The 20159-nt window shown below is 57.9% G+C and overlaps 1 protein-coding gene across 6 annotated transcripts in view; it reads left to right on the forward strand.

The window, feature by feature from the left end:
* Positions 1-238: 238 nt before the first annotated feature.
* FBLN2 (fibulin 2) overlaps positions 239-20159 on the forward strand; it is a 75152-nt gene continuing 55231 nt past the window's right edge. Inside the window, exon 1 of one of the 6 annotated variants that reach the window (XM_032648308.1) lies at positions 239-368. The gene's annotated coding sequence lies outside the window, so the exon portion shown is untranslated. The remainder of the gene's footprint in view (positions 369-20159) is intronic. The other 5 variants (XM_032648305.1, XM_032648304.1, XM_032648303.1 and 2 more) reach the window with 5 other exon arrangements.

Below are 20159 nucleotides of genomic sequence, written 5' to 3' on the forward strand. Positions count from 1 at the left end.
TGGGACTCCGCGTTCAGACGGGGCGACGAGGGGGTGCGGCGAGGGGGGCGCGCCACGGGGGAGCGGGGCTCGGGGCGCACGCGCGGCGCGCCCAAGTCCGGCCCCGGGTGCGCGGCTGGGCGAGGAGCGTCGGCGCCGGCTCCGGCTCGGCCCCCTCCCCGGCCGCGGCTGAGACCCCGCCCCGGAGGTGGAGGGGGCAGGGCGGGCAGGGGGCCCGGCGCCGGCTCAGCCCGCCCCTCGACCCGCCCCGCCCCGCCTCGCGCCGCCCCGCGCCGCCGCCGGACTCCCGAGCTCTAGACGCGCCGACGGCGGGGCGGACGGACTAGCGGACAGACGCGCCCGCCGCGGGACGAGCGGAGCGCAGCGCGGTGAGTGCACGCGGACCTCGGCACGCCCCGCGGGCTCCACGCCCCCGGGCCGGCCGTGGGGACGGCGCCCCGGCGGGCAGATGCGACACCCTGGCCGGCGCCCGGCGGCTCGCGAGGTGGCGGAGGGCCCCCACCCGCCCGGGTCCCGCCACCCTCGCCCGCTTCCGCGCCCCCCCCCCCCCCCGCCCCGCAAGTCCCGAACCCGGGTCATCGTCCCGGGAGGGAACTGGGCCCTCGGTCGGGCACCGCCGCCGCGCGCTCTCTCCTCCCCCTCGCGTCCGCCCATCGCAGGCGGCAGAAGTTCCTCAGGCTCCGCGGGGCGGCCCCGCGTCTCCGTCCCGCATCCCCCCTCCAGACCCTTTCGCTCTCACGCACGCCCGGCCCCTCACACTCATCTGTCACACGTCGCTCTTGCGCACGCAGGCTTCACACACACGTGCCTGGCACACGGGCGTCTCCCAGACACGCACACCTCTGTCAGACCGCCGTCTGTGAAACGCGTGTGCCTCGTTAACACACACGCGTGTCTGTCACACACACATATGTCTCACATGTGTCACACACGTGTCTCTCACATCCCTGGGGCGGCAAATAGACCCCCCCCCACCGTGAATCTTGCACACAGAGTCGTACACGCCAACAACTTAAGAGTCCAGCGGACCCCGGCCCTCTCCCCTGGGCGAGCACAGTCCTCCGTGCCGTCCTGAGCCGGGTGGGCCCCGAGTCGGGCTGGGGGAAGCTCTGGGCTGAGGCTCCCTTAGGGTGTGGGGAGCACAGGCAGGGGGCTCAGTAGGCAGGGGTGGCCCCGACTCCGGGGACCTCCCCATTCCTCATCACCCCCTGCCCCTCTGCATCCTCTCCCCCTTCCCACTCTCCCTGCAGGGGTGCCCTCCCTCCCTTTGCTGTCACAAGGTCTCACCCCACCTCGGTTTGTGACCACCACTTGGGCGGGTCCGAGCCAGCAGGTGTCGCCGTGACAGGCCAGAAATGGAAAGAAAATTGGGGTGGTGTTCGTCATCCAGAGCCCCTTGAGTAAGGGTGCCGGTCCAGGGCACTGCCTGAGCAAGCCCTGATGCCTGGTCCTGGCACGCGTTTGTGGCCGAATCACTGGGGCTCTGAGCCTCACTTTCCCCACGTGCAAATGGGGGCGACGATCCCCGCCAGGAGGAAGGGAGGGCCCGGGAACTACTGCCCCCACCCTCGCCTCTTGGCGTCCAGCGGGCCGTGTTAAGAGGAGTGGGCAGGGGAGGGATGAAGTGAAAGGCTGTTACCTCCTGCAGGCGCAAACTTGCCAGCCCCTACCGCAGCTGGCTGTGCATGTTTTGTTTGGCTCTTACCATGTTGTTATTATTTTTAAAAAGTTAATTAGCTGCCAGCATTTACAAATTGGCAGCTTTCACATAAAAGTCCGGATTTCCGTCTTCTGAAAAATCACAAGGTCTGCAGCTCAGGACCCACATCCCTGCGAGGTGCCCTTCGCTAGTGCTGCTTTTCTGCTGCCCCTGGGCTGGGGCAGGAGACCATCTGGCCACAGTTCCCACCCGGCCTGTGTAGACCTCTGTGTCGGCTGTGCCTGCTGTGTAAACTGGGCCGTTTTTGCAGCAGTGCCCACCCCAGAGTGGACCTAGGGTAGTCCCCTCGCCCATGGCTGGGGAAGCCTTGAGTGAGCCTCGTATGGCATTAGTGGTGGGAGCCATGAGGGGACCTGGAGCGCGGGGCCTCTTTGTGATGGTGGCCGGCAATGTCTTCTGGGCTCTGGGGGTGGGGGCTGGGGTCCCTGTGGGAGGGAGGCAGGGATCTCAGAGCCAGGCCGCGTCCTTCGCTTTTCTCCCCAGATCCCATCCATGATCCTGCAAGGTCGCAGTCTTGCCCCTTTTGAAAGATGGGGAGACTGAGGCCCAGGAAGGGTCTCCCAGCAAATAAAGGGCACAGCTGGGATTTCAACCTAGGTTTTTCTGACTCTAAAACCAAGCTCTCTGCAGCCTTTCAGTGAGTCCACGAGGGGAGGGACTTGGTCTCATTGACCCTGGGCAAATTCCCCAAACCACGTTCACACCTGACAGGCAGTAGGTGCTTAATGAACGCTCGTGGAAGGACTGAGGGCACAGTCCTCAGTCCTCGTGGAAGGACTGAGGGCAGTGAAGCTGCCTTCTCGGCAGGGTTCAGCGTGGAGCTCAATTCAGGGCCTAAGGTGACAGTCTCACATGACCTAGAGGACCACTACGGTTCCATTTGATTGGCCTGAAAGCCCAGCACACTTTCCTGCTCTGCTCTCGAGTGACTGTGACCCCAAGACCAGTGTGGTGAAGACCCCAAGTCCCTGCAGGGCCTCAGGGGGACCATGGTGTGTCCTGCTGGGCGTCAGAATTCTGTGTTTGCCTTGCACGTGGGGCTGTGGGTGGGAGCATTTTTTCCTTCACTCCCTGGCTGGCCTTGGTGGAGGAGGCGCTCTGCAGAGAGGGACGCGGGCCGAGGGACAGGCCCAGCTCCCGCGCGCGCTCCTTGGTGGCCTCTTGCTGGGTGGCGTGGGGTGGGGCAGCTGCTGAAGTATTTTACGTCCTGGTTCCTGTGACTCTCTGCTGTCTCTGTTTACCACGTTATGCGGCTGAATTCATGGGATCTGAATGTCCCTGTGATGTGTGTCCTCCTGGAAGTTTGTTGACTGAGTGAACGAGGACCAGCCCTGTCGGCGGCACGTGGGACTTGGGGATGTTGGGCAGCCCCTGGCCTCATCCGTGTTCCTCCTGGAGGTTTTCATTTCTGCTGGGCCTGGCCGCACAGGTGGTGCAGAGGGTCTCTCCCTCCCGTCAGCCTCAGTCTTCCCTTCTGTAAAGTGGGTGCTGTCTGACCACTTTCTGGGGCTCACAGTACTGAAGTGGGTGTTGGGGATGGGAGCTGGGGGTCTGTTGCCTAGGAGGTAGGTGGTGTATCCCCTCTCTGGCTTCTTGAGCTCTGAGCACCTGCCTCCCCACCAACTGAAGGCCCTGCCCTGGGATGTAGTTCTAGCTCTCAGTGGGCAACCCAATCCAGGCGGGAGAGCAGGGCCCTCTGAGAAGGGGATCTCTGAGCTGAGATGGGAGGGTGTGGGCAGAGGGTACAGCTGGTGCAAAGAAAGGACTTTCGGTGGGGCCTGGCTTGGTATGTGCGAGGGACAGGAAGGGAGGAGGCAGGAGCGGGTGGGCGAGGGGAGGGGGGAGGAGGAGAGGGGTGGGGCAGGACATTTGAAAGCTTCGGAGATGTTTCTCTCCAGGGAGCAATGAGATGTGATTCCCATTTTAAGACACCCTCCCTAGCTGCAGGATCTAGAGGTTGTAGGCCTCCGCAGTGAGGATGTTGGCAGGAGGGCGGAGGCCCTGTCCCGGCCCCTGAGCCGGAGGGCAGGTCTCAGACTTGAGAAGCCACAGGTAGGTGGGGAAGCAGGGCTGTGGACAGACACTTGAGACCCAGGGTGATATGTGCTGGTCAAATAGATGTTGGTGTAGCCATACAATGGGATATTATGCAGCTGTAAAAAATGAGGAGGCTCTGATCTTCAAGATCTGTTGAGAGAGGAAAACGAGGTGCTGAATGGTGTGTAAAATACGCTGCCTCTTGTGTCAAATAAGACGTAAATCCACGTTTGCTTATAGGCTCATAGGCAAACACTGAGAGGAAGCCCGGGGGGGTTGCAGTGGTTACCTGTGGTTACCTGCAGGGCGTGTGCAGGTGGGGGACAAGGGTGCAAGGTGAGGTGACACTCCCATTGTGTGCCTTCTTATATTTTCTGGATTTTGAGCCGTACCACTGTATTGCCTGTTCCAATATTACATTAAATTCAAAAGCAGTTGGGCAGTTGGTGGGTGAGTGTTCATTTGTGAGTTTTAAGTGCAGTGTTGAAGGATGGGTTTTAAGTTCCCTTTACCGACCTTGTTGTCGAACACACCGACTTCTTTCTGGCGTGGTATACAAAGGTTCCCACTGTGATTAAAATTAGATGGGAACAAAGTCACTCTTTTGCACAGTTTGGCAATCGGACAAAAGAAAAAATGCCCCCTTTTTGTCTTCCCCCTTTTCCTGTGGGTGTTTCCTTCTGCCGACTTGACTGCTGGCTTTTCCTGGGGCGGGCACCACAGCAGTTAGCATCCCATCCTCAGCCTGTTTCCACAGCCCGCCTCCCAGCCGGACCGGAGCTTAGCGACAGGTCCAGCCCCCCGGGGGTCTGTGCAGGTGGCAGCTGGGCACAGGGAAGTCCCCGCTTTGGACACCTGCCAGGCTCAGATCCCACCTCTGCCACTCACAGGCCATGCTTCCTTCGGGCCAGTGACCTTTTCTGAGCCTCAGTTTCCTCATCTGTCAAATGGGTGTCATAACCCCTCTCTTAGGGTTGTTGGAAGGAGGAAGTAAGTGATACCTACCAGGGTGCTGGTCACTGTTCTTGGGATAAAGCAGTACCAATACGACCTCCAGTGCCCCCACAGAGCTTGCTTTCTGTCAGAGCTGGCCGTGTGCGCCTGGGCTAAAAAGCAGACGGAGCTGGCTGAGACCAGGGTGGGGGTGGGGCTGCTTTAGGTAGGGCGTCGGAAGAGGCCCGTGGAGTACGGACACTCAGGCAGAGGGCACAGCATGTGCAAATGACCTGGAGCAGCTGGAGGACAGGACCTCTGTGAGCAAGGAGGGTGGTCAGATCTGGGGGTGCAGGAGGGCTTTCAGTTTTATCTTGGGTGTGGTGAGGTTTCAGTTCGGGGAGGGGTGAGGTCTTCCTGGGATTTTCAGGCTCCCTCCACTCCCCACCCCAGCTGCTGGGAGGGGAGCAGCCTGGAGGGTAGCAGCAGCCTGGGGCCTCCATCCGGGCCTTGTGGGGCAGTGGGAGTGGAGTTGCAGCCTCCCTCCTCGAGGGTGGGCAACCCTGGGCAGGGGTTGTGTGGGAGCAGCTGGGAGAGGCTGGCTGGACTCGGGGTTCCTTCCACATCAGGGGCCTTGGTCCCTCTCCTTGCACACAGCACTCACAATGGCCTCTGGTGTGGGCCGGCCCATGGTCCCTCCCTGGCCCTCCCGAGGGCCCCAGAGACCCATGTAGGCAATTCTGAAATGCTTCGGTCACGGCTGTCCTGGAGGAGAGCACAGAGGCTCTGGGAGCCTAGGCATGGTGAGGGAGGGCTCCCTGGAGGGGGTGATACTGGCGCTGTGATGTGAAGGTTGAGGGGTGGACAGTGGAAGGTGGATTGGAGGAGGGGGGAAGGAAGGCTGTCCCCGTGCACTGGACCAGACACGGAGGACCTCATGTCCTGCTCTGAGGGTGGCAGATGGGCAGCCTCGGGGTGTTTCTGAGCAGGGGAGGGGCATGGCCAGAGTGCTGGAGGGGCCCTCTGGCAGCCCAGGTGTGTGTGGGGGAGTGGAGGGGCAAGCTGGCAGGCTGGAGGCTTGAGCGGTGACGGCAGGGAAACAGGCTTGGAGGGGGTGGGCCTGACTGCAGCCGCACAGCAAGTGAGGAGGAGGGGCTGGGCGGGAGCTAGGTCTGTCCACCTCGAGGTCCTGCCCCGGGCTGGCCGTCCTGGCTTATGGGGTACTGTGGCACGTACGCACCACTAATTCCTCTCCTTTGGGCCGGTCCCTTCCTGGGGCCCCTCTGGGGTCAAGCCATGCGTCATTTTGCCCCATTGTCCTCAGTGTTGTTGGAATTTGGAAACGTTGCAAAAACACCTCTGTCTTCTCATATATGGAGATTATTGCAGAGAAAGTGCTGGTTTGGGGAAAGGTTATTTCCTTCCTCGAGGGTGGGGAGCCTGGCTTTTCGGTGTGTGGGGGCTATAATGTGGGCAGCCACTGCGACCCCGCCCGGGTCAGTGTTGGTGAAGAAGTGGTGCGCCTGCCTGCCTGTCTCCTGGGGGCGCGGGTGCGGCCGGGGGGTGGGGGGAGCGTCGAGAGCCTCCGCGTGGCCAAGAGGGTGGGGGCCGCGGGCACCCGTGTGCCCGGGAGGCTTTTGTCTTCAAGCAGACCCTGCTGGCCTCAGGCCATCTCACCTCCCAGGGCCTCCGTTTCCTCATCTGCGTACTGGGGACAGCCCTCCTGGTTCTGCTGTCATTTGGTGCCCAGGAATGGCCTGAAGCGTGGGAAGAGGGTTCTGAGGGGCTGGGTGATGGTGGGGTGAGGACCTCGCCAGGCCAGGGAAGCACCTGCCTGGGCCCAGATGATGGGGGCCTTGGCTTCTCCATCTGTAGCATGGGCCTGGTGGCGGTGCCTGCCTAGGAGGGTCCTGTGGAAAGCCCCCAGCGCGGCTCTTGGCACGTATGCAGTGCTTAGTTAACACGTGTTAGCTCGGTTCTGTCGAGCGTCACGCCCCCCTTCTCCGTGATCACTGAGATGCCATCGTCTGCATCAGGGCTGGCCCTGGGCCTTGTGCTCTGGGCTCACCCATTGTTGGTAAGCCTCCCAGAGTTCTTCCTGCCTCAGCCTGGGTCTCTCATCCAGCTGTGTCTGCGATCACCAAGTGAGCTTTTGGCGCTCCAGAAACTTCTGTTCTTAGAGTCTCCCCACAATGGTCTTGACACACGTGCACAACCACGTGGTACCCTCCTTGACCTGAAACACACGCACACACATGTTCTCTTTCAAGACCACCATGCTTCATTCTGGTTTCCATGTCAACTTTCCGAGTCCTCAGGAGCTGAGAGATTAGCCATCCTCCTGGGGGTTCAGTGCTGGCCGAGCTCCCTCATCTGACCCCCTGCATATCCTCAGAGCAGATGAATTCAAGTGTTGTCCGAACATGGGCACTGCATAGGGGGTCTTATGCCCTTTCTTGGCAAAAAAAAAAAAAAAAAAAAAAAAAAGCCAGGGCATGTTGGCTTCCGCTTGTGCTCAAGCGACCATTAGCACAATGCCATCGCGTTTTGTGCTGGATTGCCCCCACCTCCTGTGCCTTTACATTATAGTTAATAGATTTTAAATAGTTCTTCCCCTGTTTTGCTTACACTGATACTAAAAGGAGGCCGTTTTCCACAACTGTAGACAGAATCAGGATCACTCGCTCTAAATCAGCAATACCCGTGAGAACAAAGATGACAGCCCCAGCGCAGGACTGAATCCCAGCCCCTGCTGTTCCCTGCCTCTGCCGGCCTTACGCCCGGTGCGCCTGCCTCCTCTGTGCTACGAAGGAAGGTTGGCAAGGGTCAGGGAGGTGTTCGCTCCACACAGAGTTCTCTGCCATCCTGACTGCGTAAGAGGATAAAGGGGGATGATTACGCACCACAGGGCCGCTGGTACTTCTGCCTTCTCCCTGAGGTCTCACCTCACCCCAAGAGGTCATCTCTAGCCCGACTGGGAGAGGACCCTCTAGCTGGTCATTACACACCTTGCATCTTCTGGGGATCCCTTCCTTGGCACGTTTCCTCCTGGGCGGGGCCGTGAGAGGAGGCTGCTGTCCCTCCAACAGAGATGTCTTCTCTGAGACCAAGTTCCTGGTTCTCAGGTAGCGGCTGGTCCCCATTCCCACGTGGGGGCTGTGGTGTCCCCTACACCCCAGCTCTGTGCCCTTCTGGCTGCCTGGGCAGAGCCCTGGAGGGTGAAGGCAGCTTAGCCTGGGCCGTCCTGTGGCCTGGGGTCCATGCTAGTGGGGGACAGGCTGGAGCTCAGGGCCAGGGATCCAGTGCCGGGAAAAGGGGGCGATGACACCTGGCAAGGTGAGGCTGGGCCCAGTCCAGGGAGGAGGTGGGGAACTAGGCCTGGCCAGATGGGAGGGTGCCTTGTAAACTGTAAAGTTCTGCGCCCAGCTGAGCAGTCATTAATGCTACTTCTTTTGGGTCACACCACTGACACCACAGTAACGGCCGGTCAGGTCCTACTTAGCCACGGGACCTGGCGTGGAGGAAAGTTTGCCCCAGTCCTTGTACCACCCCCTCACCTAACGTGTTTTCTTCTTTAAAATTTTATTTCTTTATTTATTTATTTTTGGCTGTGTTGGGTGTTCGTTGCTGCACGCGGGCTTTCTCTAGTTGCGGCGAGCGGGGGCTGCTCTTCGTTGCGGTGCGCGGGCTTCTCATTGCGGTGGCTTCTCTTGTTGTGGAGCACGGGCTCTAGGCGCACGGGCTCAGTAGTTGTGGCTCACGGTCTCTAGAGCGCAGGCTCAGTAGCTGTGGCACACGGGCTCAGTAGTTGTGGCTCACGGTCCCTAGAGCGCAGGCTCAGTAGTTGTGGCACACGGGCTCAGTAGTTGTGGCTCACTGTCTCTAGAGCGCAGGCTCAGTAGCTGTGGCGCACGGGCTCAGTTGCTCTGCGGCAGGTGGGGACTTCCCGGACCAGGGCTCGAACGCGTGTCCCCTGCATTGGCAGGCGGACTCCCAACCACTGCACCACGAGTCCCCTAACGTGTTTTCTGAGTACCTGACCTTACACTCTCAAAAGTGAGCGAGAATCGTTTAAGGGATTGCTGGGGATGGAAAGGTTGTGGTGACATCACGTGCCTGTCCCCAAGGAAGGACGTGCCTGACCCAGATACACCCCCTCGGTGTGGCTGTGGCTTCCCATGCGTGGGGTGGGAGGAGTGACCCTTCCTTGGCCTCAGACCCCGGGGGGTCCCACAGGGATGGTGGAGCCTGAGCAAATGGCCTGGTAGCCCACCACGACCTGGGCTCAGACCCCCATAGTGCTCTCCCTGCTCCTGGCGTCAGGAGAGGCCTTCCCATCGCTGTGGGAGAGGGTCTCCCTCATGTAGGCTTATCTGTGTCTGAGGGGGTCCCTGCATGGTCAGTGCAGGGCTGGGGACTCCATGCCACCAAGGCTGCCTCACGCCCCATCTTTTTTGTCTCTGCTTTTCTCTGTGAGTCTGGATGATTCTCTCAAAATGACTTAAACGTGCCCACCCTCAACTCACAGTTTCTTCCCACCAGAGTTGGTCTGTGTTTTCTTCTAGTTCCAGTTCAAAATCCTGGGGAAGAGCTCTGATTGGCCCAGTTTGGGGTGGGGGAGCTCTGATTGGCTGAGCTGAGGGCAAAGAACTCTGATGGGCCCAGTTTGTTGGGGGAGAGCTCTGATTGGCCCAGCTTGGGCAAACCTCCACTCTGGGCCAGTCAGTCGGCTGTGGCTAGGGGTGGGGTCACTTAGTCCTGACAGTGACTGCAGCTCCAGCTGGTCCCTAAGGATGAGCGTTGAATGAAGCCGGCTGCCACCGCAGGAGGTGTGCACTGCAGGAACAAAGTTCAGTAACTGCAGAGACTCAGATGTTCTAGGAATCTGGCCAGTGATACATACAGCACAGTTGCTACTCTTGCTTCCTCATCACAGCTGTCAGGAGTGTTCTGGTTGCAGGTGATAGAAAGTACGACTTCAGCAAAAATGTCATGGGACTAAAATGTACAATGGCTGGCTCAGGCTTGGCTGTATCTGTGGGCTCTAGAGATGCTGTGAGGGCTCTGTCTCCATCCTCCATGTTGGTTATCCTCAGGCGGGCTCTGCCACGTGGCAGTCGGGTGGCCCAGCAGCTCCAGGCTCCCTCCCTTCGGCCCAGGGGCTTCACCGTGGGCCCGCGCAACTGGGTTACAGGACCATCCCTCACCAGTCATTGTGAAGGAGGAAGGAGCCTCTGATTGGCCATTGTGTGGGCCACGTAGCCTGAAGAGTGGGAAAGTTGGGGTTCTCTTACCGGGAGGAGGGGGCAGAGAGCCGCACAGCATCGCCAGCCTGCTCTCCATAAACGGCCCCCACATTTCCTTCCCCATCCCCATTTCGCGCGGTGGACCCATCCCGAGGGAATGTGAGGATGTCCCAGTGTGAGTAGAGGCAGCTCTTCACCACCTGGGGTAGTTCCTGTTAGAATGGGGAGTTGGAGGTTGGGGTTGGCACTGCGGGGTCCTGGTCTCCAGCCCAGCCATACTTAAGTCCAAGTGGTCGGGAACTCCATGTACAGAATGCAGGGAGGTCAAAAAAGGCAGCCATGAACTCTGAGGAAAGGTTTCCCTGAAGAGGGAATATTGAGCTGGGTTTTTAGGGATGAACAGGAGTTTGCTCAGGGGCAGAAGGGTGTGCCTGGCAGAGGGAACAAAGGAATGGGCAGACTTGAGGAGCTGTGAAAGATTTAGAGGGCCTAGGGCAGGTCATTTACTTTTTATATTGACTGTGTATTGAATGCCTGTTGTTTGCCCGGTGAGCTGCTGGCGTCTTTACGTGCCCTCCTTGAGTCCTCCCCGTGTTGCTGGGAGGCCATTGTGATTGGGCGCATGAGCAGATGGGAGTGTGTCTGTTCCGGGGTCATGTGCTCTGAGCCGCCCGGCAGTCTGGGGGGAGCTGGGTTCACATTCGAACCCTGACCTCTGGGGCCCAGGGCTTGATCCCACTTGCTGCCCATCTCTGCTCCGGCTGGGGCGGCTGATGGCGGCGGGGGCCCTACGGTCATGCCACAGCCTGGGCTAGACCCCGCGGTTGGCTGCACACCAGCTGCCCTGCTGGCAGCCTTGAGAGATTCCTAAATTTCAGGGCCATGCGAGTGAATAGGGGCGCTGGCCTGGCAAAGGCGCAAGAGAGTTGCAGAGCTTCCCTGGCTGGGCACTCTGTGGGGCTCAGAGGACACGTGAGACGGGGCTTCTGTCTGAAGGGTGGGCAGTGGTGGTTACGCTGTGAGGCTCCCAGCTCAGCCCCTGACTTGCCAGGGGGCCTTTGAAGGCCCTGCGGGGATGAGTGTTGCTGACACTCACATTTATAACTCATCTCATGTCCTGTGTCAGCCCTGTGCTGGGGCCGTACAAGTTAATCAATCCACCCAACCCCACCCTGCCACCCACCAAAAGCATCTGAGTGCCCATGTGGGCCAGACCCCGGGTCAGGGCTGAGCAGGAGAGCAGGGTCCCTGCCTCAGTCTCAACCGTGTGAGATGTCAGCTCCTAGCGTGGGGAGGGAACCTGCCAGCCTCAGCCCCAGTGAGCATCCGTCTGGTTAGAGAGGAGGTGGTAGCAGAGTGCGCCTCGCAGGGCGCCGCGTGAGCCTCGCTGAGGGGATGTTGGCGGGGCTGCCTGCGCTGAGGCCGGACAGGACACGAGATGCCTTAGGCGCTGACGGGCTCCAGTGCAGCTGTGAACCCGGCGGCAGCAGGAAGCAAGTTCTGGGTTCTAGGAAGCAGCGTGATCTGGGCAGAAGGTCAAGGTCAGGGGCTTCGGGGACTAGGGACCCCCTGCCCCTGCTGCGGCTGGAGAAGGGACGGGACCCACCAGGTAAGGGCGGCCCAGCATGCACGTGCATGCACACGCAGGCTCGCTCACACTCACACACACTCACATGCCTAAACACGCCTCACGTGCACACACCTGCCCACGCTCACACAGACCTAGATTTCACATACACACAGATGCACTTACACACCCAAACTCCCCCCCCCTCCCGACCCCCGGTCCCCCGGCGCTCACACGGACCCGCATGTACACGCACCTCTCATGCAGGGACCCTTGGTCTTTCAGCTTCCCTTGAAAACACATCTTGTATCCAAAGGAGGAGGAAAAGAGAACGCAGGAGACGGTCTGCGTGAGCTCAGAGGTAGGGTGAGGACGGGGTCCGGGCCCCGCTCTGGGGACTCCCTCACCTCCTGGAGTGGTTTCTTAGTGTAGATGGAGCCCTGGACTCAAATCCAGGATCTGGAGAAGGAGTGAGAAGGGGCCGTGCCAGGGTTTGGGAGGCTCTGGAGGAGGGTTGGACCCCAAAGTTTATCTCCCACCTTTGTCTTCCTTTCAGGGGAAGAATTAAATCCCCCAAAGACCAGTTTATTCTGTGAGAGGGGTGATGGGTAAACCCATTCTCGGTGCCTGGTACGGAGGAGGGGCCCCTCCCGTAGGGACCTAGTAGACGATCCCCTTTACCGGGAGAAGCTTGCTTTTCTCCGAGCTTTTAGTCACAGAACGTTGACGTTTGTTGACCGGCATCTACTGAACTGACCACGTAGATTTGTCTTCTAGTGAATGGCATTGACTTGCTGGTATTGCACTACGTTTGCATTCCTGAGGTAAACGCTGTTTGGACTCAATGTATTATTATCCCTGTAATACGCTGCTGGGGTCAATTTTCTGCTATGTGACTCAGGGCTTGGCAGCTAGATTCATAAGTGAGACTGGCCTCCACCTTCCTCTTGGAGTACCACGTCTGCTTTTGGTATCAGGACTTTCCTAGTCGCATAAAATGGCGGGAGGAGCCACCTTCCTTTTTCTAGGTGTTGGAACAAGTTTTTAATAGGGTGGGAATTTTTGTCGGCTCTGACTGTACCCTGTCTTGGGTTGGCCTCTGTAGATACTTTTAAATTTCATCCCACAGCACCCTGTGAGGGGAACGAGATGCTTCTCGTTGAACAGACGGGCAAGGTGAGGCTCAGAGAGCCGGAGCCTCTGCTCCGTGGTCAGACGGCAGGTGGCGGCTCTGCTGGGCTGTGAGCGCAGGCCAGTCTGACTCTCCCTGGGCCTGTGCTTTTCCCGCTGCTCACCACGGCGCAAGGATCGTCTGAGATGCTGGCCTGCAGGAGAGCCGTTGCCCTTGCTCTGGGTTTTCCGGGGAGGCTGGGAAGAGCACTGATGGCGCATCAGGAGAGCTGGCCTCGCTCCGCTCACCATCCGCTGGCCCACCCACCATCCGTGCATCCGCTTGTCCATTACCCGCCCAGTCGGCCAGCCGTCCTTCAGCCCTTTGTCCCTGTGCTGATGTACCCACCATTAACCCACCTTTCCATCCACGCCTCCTCCATCTCGTCACTCATCTTTCCACCCACCCACCTGCCCATCTATTAGACATTTATCCACAGGCTGGTTACTCATCCAGCCACTTTTCCACCTTCCCATCCATCTGTCCTCCATCTGCCATCCATTCACTCACCATTTATCCATGATGGGACCACCATCCATCTGACACCCAGCCATCTCTTCATCAACGATCCATCCACATACCAGTTCACTTAACCATCCGCTAGCCACTTTCTCCTCCATGTGTCTTCCACGTGATACCCACCCACTCATCTGTCCACTCATCCATGCATCCATCTATGCATCCATCCATCCATCCATCCATCCATCCATCCATCTACCTGCCCTTGGGGCTTGGCCTTAAGGTAGGGGGTAGGGTTTGGGTGTGCAGAGATTCAGGAGCGAGGGCACCCTGGTTTGGGATAATGATACAAACCAAGATCAGGAGTTGGGAACCAGAGTCTTCGAGGTTAGCGGGAATTGGGTGTATGGAGGGCGACCGGGAAATGGAAAGAAAAGGTGGGAGGGAAAGATAGGTGGGAGCTAGATGGTGAAGGACTTAGAATGCCACCCTTAGGAGTTTTCACTTTATCCTTGGTCCAAGGGTATTCAACCCAGGGTCCATGAGTGAGTTCCAGGGAGTCTGTAAGACCCCTAAAATGATAGGCAACAATTTTTTTTTATATATAAGCCCATATATCTGTTAAGACTCTTGGTTGCAAGTGACAGAAAACCTGATCCAAGTTAGCTTGAGCAAAATGGTTGCTTGAGCAGAAAGTTACTTGAGCAACTTATTCATTGCAAAGTTCAGCTTTTCAGTGAGCTTCAGGTGTGGCTGGATCTAGGTACTCAGCAGCTGTCACTGTGACTCTGTTATCTTGGCTTTTCATTTTCCCTTTTTATTTTTTGAGTTGACTCCAGCCTCAGACAGTCTCCGGCTGACAACAGGATGGCTTCAGGGACCCTCAAGGTTAAATCATCTTTTGTCTGATACAGTGGGAACAAGAGGCCATTTGCCTGATGTCTCACTTGAATTGGGTCTCACAGGCTCAGGGTGGCCTCGTGTCCATCCCTGAGTTAGGCATTGTTGCGAGAGGAATGAGAAACACTGATTGGCCTGACAGTTGAGTGGTGTGGACCCCAGAATGAAATCCAGGGGCCCTTGTTGGAAGGAGGGTGAATGTACGATGGGTGATGAGAAACCACCCCATGTCCACTACTAAGCTTTGTTCACGCTTTCCTTTTTTGGTGGACGTGGGTGGATTACCCAAGGGCCAGAGGTGGTAGGGAACCATCAGGATTTTGAGCAGGGTGGGAGGACATCAGACGAGAAGTCGTCGGCAGGCAGGACCACAGGCAAGCTGGATGCCCGTCTGGGGCCGGGTGGAGGGTATTGGGGACGCAGGTGGGGAGAGCAGTGAGCTCAGCCTTGGCCACGGGCAGGACGGTTTCTCATCACCCTGCCCAAAGAGTGTTTCTTCTCTCCAGAGTCATGACTTGTGGGGAAGGAAAATATCGCTCCCTCCTGTGCCAAAAGCAACATTTTCTTTTCTCAAAGGTTGATTATAAGTCACGGACATTCATCTGTGTAATTTTTCGCCTGTTTATGTTGATAATGAGATTAGTGATTACATATGCAGGGTCACTTCTCACCCAGGGTTTAAGGAGCTTTTTATTCATTTTACTTATTTTTTCTTTATTAGCTAAGAGAGGGAAGGGAAGGGAACAAAACCTGGCTGTTGAACTGGAAGGACAATTTTCCCAGTGTTTTCATGAGCTCACCCAGGGAGGGTCCCCAGGGGCCCATGAGCGTGAGGACACGGGCCGCCAGCACCCTCTGTGCATTCCACCTGGGCCTGACTGCTGTCAGCGCTTTGCACCCGGGGTTGGCCTGAGACCCGGTGTCCCTGTGCTCTGGACCCAGCCCCCCAGCGCCCCCTCGGGGGTCTCAGGCCAGCCCCCTGTGCCCTCAGCCCTGCCCGCTCTCCCCAGGCCAGACTTGTCGTTTTGCAAACGATCGCATCAATTACTGAGATTTTTGCCCATGAGGAAATGAAGGAAAATCAGTATTTAACGGTGGAAACCAGGCTTGATCATTTTTCTTGTGGTGATTTGTGATTGTTTTTCATATCCCTCCCCTCCTATCCATTTCTTTTGCCAAGAAGTCTCTGGCCTCTGCTCTGTTTCCTTTTTCTGGACTATTATAATAGGCTCTTTTCTTTTAAAAGTCTCTGCTCTTGTGAAAAAATACATATAAAAACATACAAAAAGTACATGGAAGTCAGCGTACACCCGCCCCCCATCGCCCTAACCCCAGCACCCTACCCCCTCCGCGGTCTTTTCCCCATCCCCCCCCCCCCCCCCCCCCGCCACCGCAGGTGCCGTACTCCCTCCGTGATGTTAAGCTGTTACCCAGCTCTGCACTTCCTGGGGCTGGAATCTTCCTCCGCCTTCCTGAGGACTTCCCAGCGTGCTGTGGCTCATTGGTGCACTGCCCCCGCCCCGTTGGAACAGTGTCCACCCCGTCAAGACACTTTGCTACATTCTCTGGGGCCCTGGGCGTGGGTGACTGACTGACCGGTGTCCTCTTCTGACCTTGTCTCCTTTCTTAATTTTCATGCCCCGCGCCCCTTTCCCTCTTGCTGCCCACCTCACCTCCTCCCACTCCCTTCTTTGTTCCTTGCAATGCCAGCCGCAGTGGGTCCAGCTGGTTCCTGCCTCAGGGCCTTTGCCCATGCTATTACCTCTGCCTGGGATGCCTTTCCCAGTTCCTTGCACGGCCGCCGCATCTGCGCCAGGCAAGTCTCAGCCGAAGCGTCACCTCCTCGGTGAGGGCTTCTCTGCCCGCTCTTGCCAGGGGCGGGCCCCAGGCCCTGTCCCTCACAACCTCCTTACTGTCTTCTTACTTACTTGTTCTTTGTCTCTTCTCTTCACCGGGATGTTGGCCACACGGGGGGAGGGCCTCTATGGGTCTTGTTCACCGCCACATCGCAGTACCTGCCGTGGGGACTGGCAGGTAGCAGGTGTGTAATGAATATCGACAAACTGAAGGACTCTGGCTGTGCTCCCCTGGCCAGGCAGACCTGGCTTCATGTCTGCGCACCACCTTTTACTGGTGGTGTGACCGGGGGCAGGTCATGTATCCTGTCTGGGCCTGAGTTTCCTTATCTGCAGAGCATGGTTAAACGAAATCAACAACCCTAGAAGCTCTCAGGCCAGTGCTTGGCATCATGTCGGTGCCGAGGAAGTGATAGTTAATATGAACCTGATCAACAGCTAAAATCCCTCCTAAGTTTCTGTGCCAAGAACACGTTTATTATTTTCCCCAGTGAATTAGATGACTTCCTCTTATCATACAAGGAGCACCAGGTCATCCTCTAATTTCCCTTTTGGCCTTGGGTGCCAGGAAGCTGACCATGATGGGGAGGTCTCAGGGGCAGCTCTTGTTTCCTGTTGGGTCTTCAGTGCAGCACTGTTTTTCCTTTCCGCTCTCTGCTCTTTGATTACTCACTCTTGGCTCCACAGTGCACGTTTTATTACTTTTTACTGTAGTAAAATACATATAAAACTGACCCTCTTAGCCGTGTTTTAGAAATTTTAATTTATTTTTGACTGCGTTGGGTCTTTGTTGCTGCACACAGGCTTTCTCTAGTTGCGGCGAGCGGGGGCTACTCTTTGTTGCGGTGCGCAGCCTTCTCATTGCAGTGGCTTCTCTTGTTGAGGAGCACGGGCTCTAGGCGTGTGCGCTTCAGTCGTTGTGGCATACGGCCTCAGCAGTTGTGGCTCGCGGGCTCTGGAGCACAGGCTCAGTAGTTGTGGCGCACGGGCTTTGTTGCTCTACGGCATGTGGAATCTTCCCGGACCAGGGCTCGAATCCGTGTCCCCTGCATTGGCAGGCGGATTCTTAACCACTGCACCACCAGGGAAGTCCCAGAACGTCCTTTTTAAGGCTGAGTAATATTCCATTGTGTAGAGAGACCACATTTTGTTTATCCACTCATCTGTTGATGGACACGTGGGTTACCTCTGCCTTTGGGCCACTGTGAATAATGCTGCTATGAACATCGGTGTGCAGATAATATTTTTAGTACATTACTTTCTTACCTTTCTGAGCCTGGGGTGATCTCAGCCCAGATTAGAAATTAAAGCTAGGTTTGGGGATCATTTCTTGGAGCAGACTCTCTGACCTGCTGTTGCAGGGGTGTGTGTATGTGTGTGTGGCAGAGCCTGTGCCCCCGCTGGTGCCTGGGCTGGTTCCTCCTCCTGATGCACTCGTCACCCAGCTGCTGCTAGTGGCTCACACCTGCGCGCTTCTTCAGACGCCCTTGGCCAACAGGTGTTGGTTCCCCGCATGGGCCCAGGAGGTGATCCCCCCACTTCGTCCCACTGCCAGCCTTGGCCAATGACCCACTGATGTCCCTGAGTGGGATGAGCCCTGGGGTGCCAGTCACATTGCAGAGCCCCCCCCCCCACCCCCACGTTGCAGGCTGGCGTCGGACTTCAGCTGAGACCACATCTTTGCCACCCTGTTTCCCATTCCCTTCTCCCAGGGGTTCTCCCAATAAAACACATGCTCAGAACCCCATCTCAGGCTCTGCTTCTGGGAGGTCCCGGCTTCAGACAGTGTGTAATTAACTCGAGCGTCCCCTCCCGTGGTTGTGCGGCTGTGGGGATGCCGCTGGATTCTGATACGATTGACCTTTGAGCCTACCTGGGTAGGAGCGGGCTCCTTGGAGGGGGCACAATTTCCCAGTGTCTGCCACTTACAGGAGAGACAGGTCCTAACCCGGGAAACCAGGCCGTTCAGGCAGTGGCTTTGGGCCAGGGGGAGCAGGAACTCCTACCTTCCCTGGGCCTCCCTCCTTTGTGTGTAGACAGGAGAGGCCCAGGAGGGTTCCAGAGGATAGAGGGGAATGGGGGAGCCCAGTGATGCCGATGGAGAGTGAGCGTGGACCAGCTGCCGTGGACCAGTGATACCCCGCCATCAGGCCCAGCTTCTGATTTTCCTAGAGAAGTTGGGAATCCAACTTAGGTGTAAAATGTTCTGATTTTAAGTGTTATGACATTAAATCAAGTATAAATGAATAGCATCGCAACGTTTTAATGACAGCAACTAATTTCAGAAGTGCCGTGTGGGCCCCCAAACACACTCCATAGACAGACGGCCAGGCGGCTGGTTGGTGACCGCCCTCTGCTGGGCTTGGGGGCAGCGGGCAGCCATCTGGGCAGGCTTCTGGGAGAAGCTGGGAGCGGCACTGCCCTCAGAGGTGGTGGCCGGCGGGCCAGGTGGCCTTGATGACTCGCGTGCTTGTAACGAGTGTCTACAGGGTCCTGAGTGTCTATGTCCCTTCTGTCATCCCCAGCTGCTTGAGAATCTGTGTTTGGCTGTAGCTGCCTCTTGTTTAAAAGATATAGATCCCCTGCAAACATTTTTAACCACACCAACACCAACCTGAGACTTTGTTCTTGTCTGGGGCTGCCCGGTAAAGATGTAGGATGCCCAGTTAAATTGGAACTTCAGAGAAGTGGTGAGTAAGTATCTCCCACATATTGCACAGGACATACTTAATGCTAAATCATGGTGCACTGTTTATCTGAAATTCCTCTGTAACTGCACGTCTTGTATTTCTATTTGCTAGCTCTGGCAAGCCTGTTCTTGTCAGAATCAGAAGGCTCAGAGAGCCAGAGAAAGGAAGAACTTCTTAACCTTGTGATTTGGTGTCACATGAGGCCAGACCCCACTTTCGGTAGTGGTGGCACTGGTGATCAGTCAGTGCCCCAGGGCCATGAGGGGGGCACCAGGGTGGCCTTGTCCACTCGGAGAGTTTGCTTCTGGGGCCTTCTCTGGGTGGCCACTGAGGTTCATTATCAGGATGGGGTCACTTACTGTAGGGACGTGTATCTGTGTTTGCGGGCGGGAGCAGTGAGGGCGGCAGAGGTGCGGTCAGCTCTGATCGCCAGCCCCCCCTTGCCCGGGCGCCCTGGGGTGGGGGAGGGAGGGAGGATACGGGACGGTGGGCGTGTCTTGCACAGAGCCCTCAGCCTCCTGTCTCCCTGGACACTCCCGGGAAGAGACCCTTGCTGAGTGTGCCCCTACCCCATCCCCCCACATCCTGGTTGTGAGACGCTGCCCCCGGCCTACGTGAGAAGCCCGCTGCCCCCGCCCTAGCAGGGGTCTGGCCAGCCAGGGCCTCCGCCACCTGCCCGCTCCTGTCTTAAGCTTGCTTCAGCTCCGCACAGCTGGATGCACCTCGGTATCGTGTTGGGGGCTCCCATCTTCCTTCCCGTCTAAGGCTTGCTGTCTCCGTCTCTTGGTTATGGACCGTGAAGCCCGGAGAGGATGCCCAGACGCCCATCGCCGGCTTTCACTGCTGGGCACAGTTGGCTGCGTGGCCTTTGTTTCGTGCCGAGTGTGTGAGGGCACATCGCAGGCTGGGTGGTACTCGGAGTGTCAGTCTTTCAGAAACACCCCCGTCTGCAGCCGTCGGAGCTCACGGAATGATGCTATTCCTTCACGTCCCCTGGCCCGTGGCCCATCTCGGACCCGGGGAACCCGGTGTCTCTCAGCCGTCTGTTCGCTCCAGGCCCGAGCGGGAATCCCGCACGCGGTGGCTGTCACGTCTCAGGCCAGTGCGAACCCAGCACAGCATCTCCTCTGCCCATGTTTGCTGTGTGCCGAGGACTCGGGGCCTTTGTCCTTTAGAAGGTCCCCCCTGGACTCTCTGCTGGGGCTGCTTACTTGGGTCCCAGTGCTTGCGGGTCCAGCTGCCGTGTGACCAGCGGCCCGACACCTGGTGGTAGCGGTGTATTTGCTCAGGGGTTTAGGCAGGTGTGTCGTTGGGGACCCTGGTGGTATTTCTGCTAGTCTCCGGTCTGATGGGGGTGTCTGAAATGGCCTCATTCACATGCCAGCGTGTGACCAGCGGGAGTGCACACTGGGCTTGCAGGGTCTCCTGGGCAGGGTCCTCACCGGTTTTCCTGGTGGCTCAGGACTCCAGAGACCAAGGTGGAAGCTTGCCAGCTCCTGCGGGGTGGGGGTGGGGGGGTGTCGGCGTCCCTCTGCGTCCCCTGTGGGAGTGGTCACCATTCTGAGTCTCACTGGTTCATG

This window comes from Phocoena sinus, chromosome 11 (genome assembly GCF_008692025.1).
Source record: "Phocoena sinus isolate mPhoSin1 chromosome 11, mPhoSin1.pri, whole genome shotgun sequence".
Classification (NCBI taxonomy): domain Eukaryota; kingdom Metazoa; phylum Chordata; class Mammalia; order Artiodactyla; family Phocoenidae; genus Phocoena; species Phocoena sinus.